This window comes from Bombus impatiens, unplaced genomic scaffold (assembly GCF_000188095.3).
Source record: "Bombus impatiens unplaced genomic scaffold, BIMP_2.2 scf_0144, whole genome shotgun sequence".
NCBI lineage: Eukaryota > Metazoa > Arthropoda > Insecta > Hymenoptera > Apidae > Bombus > Bombus impatiens.
Window position 1 is genome coordinate 79,975 of NT_176563.1, and position 5,889 is coordinate 85,863.

General features: G+C 38.3%; 1 protein-coding gene across 2 annotated transcripts in view; it reads right to left on the minus strand.

Annotated features, from left to right (window-relative positions):
• The window catches only part of LOC100742419 (terminal nucleotidyltransferase 5C), a 156,762-nt gene that overhangs the window by 8,503 nt on the left and 142,370 nt on the right, over positions 1-5,889 (minus strand). The window lies entirely within an intron of this gene.

The following is a 5,889-nucleotide window of genomic DNA, read 5'->3' on the forward strand; positions in this document are numbered from 1 at the left end:
CAGCGGTAGCGACGTCCTGAGTGTACCAGGAGGGCAGCACAAAGCTACCACGCAGCTATCGATGACGAGCTCTGCCTCCGTACGAGTCCGATCATCGCGCGTATCAGCAAATGAACGTTTGTTTGATGCTGGCTGGTTCGATCTTTGTTGTAGTATCGCGAGTAATAGGCAGACTAAATTACGAGTAAATATTGCTATGTATGTTGCGTAGGTTGAATGTTACGAGAGATTAATAAATTTGGTGGTAAATATTACATACGTCATAGGAATCGCAAGAATTTGTGGGTGTATTTAATTTTGTTCTTTGCGTCATTTTCCACTCGATTATATTTTTCTAGCGTTAAAAAATATCTTTAATTTGGACAAAATACGGGAGAAACGTGTCAGTGGTATACGCGTGATTTCTCGTTTCCACATTAAAAATTCTCTGGAAACGTAACGAATTCTTTTCGTTCGCCTAATCGAGAGTAAGATGAAAATATAAAAATTCGACGATGGCAATCGATAGTAGCGCAATTAATTTTTATGTTCATTACGTTATGCATCGAATGTTGATAATTATTATACTGTACTACTACACTATTATATACACTCGACGAGTATAAATATTTATAATATTCTAATTATTGTTACAGATACTATTACCGAGGATTTGAATACATTTGTTTTTCATTATCTCATGAATATCATGAATATCATCGGAGAATGAAAGTAAAATTATGCGACACGCTGGGATTGAAAAACGTCCAAGTTAATCGACCAGACACTTTATTACGATCAAAACTTTTTCCTCTTTGATATTAATTTCGTTAGTGACCAAACGTCTTAGTCATTCCTGTTCTAAACAAAAGCCCTTTATAAAAACTTGGCTGACGTTTCGTTTTAATTGACATCCATCTGTACGTCGGATGTCTGTTCGCTGTCCATTCTGTTCGAGAATTATCGAGAACGTTTGAGAACATCTATCTATGATTCATCGCCCATTTGAAACCTCCGTGTAATCGCCGCGTTTATCTTAATTAGGAAGAAAACACGAAGAAATTTCATCGTCCCGTTATAAAATAAAACAAATCTACTGATATTCCTCGTACAAAGTGTTCGAATGAGAAGAAGAAACAAGAAAGTTTCGCCTTTATAATTTAAATGAAAAATTCCTTTTGCCTTTCGATTTCAAGACATCCAGAACCTGTGATAGTCTTCAAATATACGACGTGTATCATTTTGAAGTTTTCTTCGATTCGAAGTACGATCGTGGAGGATCACGAGTCTATTTGAATTTCTGTCACTTGCAGCTTGTTCGATACAGTTTCGATAGAGTAGTAACGTAGTTACCATGAAATTTTCTCGTCGTATCGACGAGAGTGTTCGCTTATTCTCTCGAACGCTTTCATCCCCCTTGTTCTGACGTCGGTATCTTCTCGTACTTTTCGCCAGAATTACGTAATTCCAAGTTAAAACCTCGTGAAACGTTTAATCAATCTCAAGGTTGAACTCGTGGCTCCTATTCCATCGTCTTGCCTTGTTCCGATATCGCGCGACCGCGATACGTTTATTCCGAGATAATAAAAATTATAGCTCACGGAACGACACACCATTTTGTTCGTTCACTTGAAATTCAAAGAAGTACTTTGTTTCTATAGTCCGTTGTTGAATTTTAAGTAACCGCGATTTAGAGTTTTGTCAGCTAGAGGAGGAATATTTTTAGCATAAACTGCTATTTAAAGGCCAAGCACTTGTTTCGATTACTATCGATTTTTTTTTTTTAATATTTACATATATTAGAAAAGTTTAACGAGCTTCAGTCACTGCGATATTAATTAGAAAAATTGTATAATTCGAGAATCGCGAATATCATTTGCGATTTAATTCTTCAAAATTATTTACTTTCCTTTGGGTACATATTTTTCTCTAGTTTCTCTGTTCAGTTCTTCGTTCTTCTAGTTCCTAATTTTTTATTTTTTAATTCATTCGACAGAGGCACTGATAATATGAAATTTTTCACTTCACTTGCATTTTTATCAACAAAACATGGAAACAAACCTACTCCACAAATAACAATTTACAGACGTACAGATCTATAATCTTCTTTATTTCGAAGCAAAGTTTCTAGTTTCGAAAAGTATCAGAGATTTATTCTCTTTCAATTATTGGTTGGCAACTAAGTGATTGCGGATTTTGTCATTAGGTGGCATCGACAAAATCCGCAATCACTTAGTTGCCAACCCAATATATTTTCTCCGGATATTTGCAATTTTTCTTGCTCCAAATTAAATTCAATTATACGACGTGTTTTTTTTTTTTTAAGTCCACTTTCTACTTCCTCCTGTGTCAAAATTTCAAACATCACTGATTCTATAACGCCAGAAATATAATCGAGCGAGACCCTCATTTTTACTATCGTTACGTCACCATTCATGAGCCATAACTCAACCTTTTCATCTATCGTTTGGACAATCGAAACACCTCGTATGAAACCAATCTTTCCATACACGTCGTTACTACCCAACGACCATGGAGAAGACAAAGTAGAAGAGTTTCAGGAACCCTCGTCAAACGCTTGTTGGCCGGTTCAACGAGAACAACAGTAGCCGCGGTGAAATCGATTGGAAAAACGACGTGGCTCGTTGACGCTTGAACTCCGATCGACCATTAACCACTCCAGATAGAAACGGTTCGAGAGAAAGGGGAAAATACGGCGCGAGGAAGAAAGAAAATAAGCAAAAGGCAGACGAGTGAAGTAGAAAAGGTTGAAAACAAGGGAAAGCGGAGGCGGGAGAATACGGAGAACGGTCTGAACGAGACAGAACCGATGAAAAGATGGAAAAACGGAAGCTAATGGGAGAGAAACAGAGTAAAAGGTAACAGAAAAGAGAAGCAGGGGAACAGACAAGTGAATGGAATTTTATTAACAAAGGAAGAAACGAAAAAAACGAGAATATCTGCCGAGTGGACAATAACGAAAAACTAAAATGCAACGTGAACGATGTAGAAGATAGAAAAGGGGCAAGTCGTGGAGAACGCAGGAAACGGTGGAAGACAAAAGGAAGAAAGCGTAACGTGGTACGATAAGAGTGGGGATCGAGGAATGGGAGGAAAAGAAACGAAAATGATGAAAATGTAGATAAAAGATAGGCAGGATGAATGGAAGAGAAAAAAGAAAGGAGCGTGGAGAAGGGTAGAAAACGGAGGATGGGTGGTTGGCCCAGATCCTTCCACCTCGATTTTCCCCTTCTCACCCTCTAAAGCTTCCAATGACGTCACCGCGAAGAACGCGTGGGTGTCGTCATTGAATGAACAGACCGACCTGAGTGCTACGTTGTGCGTACGATCCGCCTTTATATACAGGGTGTTTCGTCCATATTAAACTCCTTCATACCGCAATTGTTTCTATCGAAAGGAAAAAATCGTGTCGGGTCAAAGTCGATTTACGACGACGACGATCATCGTGACTTGCGACTAGCGAGAAGCATCGATTCTTACGCGATTTCTTTATAAACGCAGCACAGGAGAGAAATAGTTCTTTACAGTTCTACGTTGTCTTATCGTATCTTTATATTATACATCGTTAGAGTTTCATATTTTATGTTTCTGTTTCGATTTCTGTGTCGTCGATGTTTAAGAATTGCGAGAATAAGACGCAAGCAGCAGAAATATAGAGAGTAAGGAGTATAAGCGGTACATTCAAAGGTCAAGTTTAAAGTCTAAATGTTAAGTACGAGAGATATTAAGCTCAGTGGGTGGAAGGATACGAGCGTAAAGCAAAGAGAAATGTAACTGCAAGCCCCGCTTAATCCGCGAGCAAAGGTTTGTGAAAAATAAATCAAATGTAAACACTGTTGCAGCGGTTATAAAAGATACTCGTACGTCATTGCATTCCTGTGCTAATTAATTAGATCCAACTGTATTTTAAGTTTCCTATCCTGCGATAGTACTTTCTATAAGATTTTCACAGTACGAAAATGAAACGTACCATACAACCTAAGGAAAAGACGGTCCCATTGAAAGACAAGGATACGTACAAATATTTCCAACAGCCACTGTATATCTAGGAATATTAATATCTATCGTGTATATAAAATAAAATCAAGATCCACTTTCCAATATTTCTATCTCTAAATACCGAAACGAGCGAGAACAACAGATATTTATTAACTCGTATATCAAATGCAAACTAAAATTAATATCTACTAACTGATCCAAGACAAACGAAACACCCTGTACAGCTACGTTAGAGCTGTACGAATGCGCGTGTCTGTGTTGGTTGGAGCTGAGATGGTGCACTTCTAGACGCCCACGTCGTCAGTCGCGCCGGGGAAACAGAGAGAGGCTGGACCAACGGGGGTTGGCCGACAAGTATTATCGATCTCGGCCGTTCCAGTCGTGAACCCACGTCAAACCGTGGATCCTTTATTTTTACGTCGTACATCGTACGCAGTCGATGGATTCTCTGGTGACGAAGGACCACGAGATATGAACGCGTTTCGTCGTGATCTCCACGGGGTTGGCTCCATGTCGCGTTGTTACAGGGTTCGGTTCTCACTTGTTAGCCAGGATTTGGCTACGTCGCGTGATAGAACTCGCGTTGTTCCCGATAGTACGGGAGAAAAATGTATTTCCTCGTATTTCCTCGAGTATTAGGTTGTCCTAAAAGTTTCTTTCGTTTTATGAGGAGATAATAGACGCACAATGTTTTTTGTTTTATATTGGTTTATTGAATTATGCACGAATATAATAACAGATGTAGAAATAGATCATGCCTAATTCAATAAAATTATTATTATATTTAATATCTTATATTTAAGACAGAAATTGTTGTTCATCTATTATCACCTTATGAAACGAAAGAAACTTTTCGGACGACCTAATACTAAAGACTAAAGCATAGTTTGCCGTAGATATACGTTACGAGTCTAGAAGTAGCTTTAATTATTAACGCGTTAATAGGAAACGACACGTTTTTGCTGTTAACGTTGTCTTTATGCTCCCCTCTATATTCGAAATGGTTGTTACTTTTACTATGATAGTTTTAATAACTAGCGTAATTTTACTGTCTTTTGCGTATTTCACGTCTTTTACGAACAACAAATTCCAACGAAGGAAGATATACAAAAATACGCAAGGAGCAATGTAATTTTTCTCGGTTTCTTTTTTTTTTTTTAAATTCGATTCTGAAAGGGTCAACGATCGTTTAAGGAATTGTTTAACAACCGTAAAAAAACGCCATTTAGATATCACCAAGCAGCCACGTACGAGCGTGTATACTCGTACAGCAGCAGGGTGAAGAAACGCGTTGACTATGTTTAGAAAGAAACCACCACAGGAGAAGTTCATTGGAAGGTGGTGAAACGTTTGCTCTCGACGTGGCTTCGTGGCACGAAGGGAATACGAGATAAATAGAGATGACGTTCTTACTACTGTGAGGAGGTCTGTATATTTAACCGATCACCGCGGTATTTTCTTCTTTTCTAAACGAGATAGATTGAATTGTGGTGTTTCCATAATTATCCTCGTTTCTCGTCTCTCCTCGTCTCTGATAAACTCGAAAACAAAACAAGTACGTATACAGCATGGAATTTCGATCAAGAATAGAACACTTCGACGATACACGAGATACGTAAATGCTTCTGGTTTAACGTCAATATGCGTCACTCTGGCTTGACAATTAAGTCGACGTTGGGACGACATTATATTCCACGTTCCAACGAACCGGGATTATTAACTCATCGTGGTTGCGTAACATAGCGAGTCTAATGGAACGAAAATTCCCCGGTGTGATATTGCGCCGAAGGTCTTTAACATTCCATTAAAATGCGATATCAGGCAAAACACCGGAGGTGAATTCTTTTGCAGTCTTTTCTATTTTTTTTTTTTTTTTTTTTTTTTTTTTTT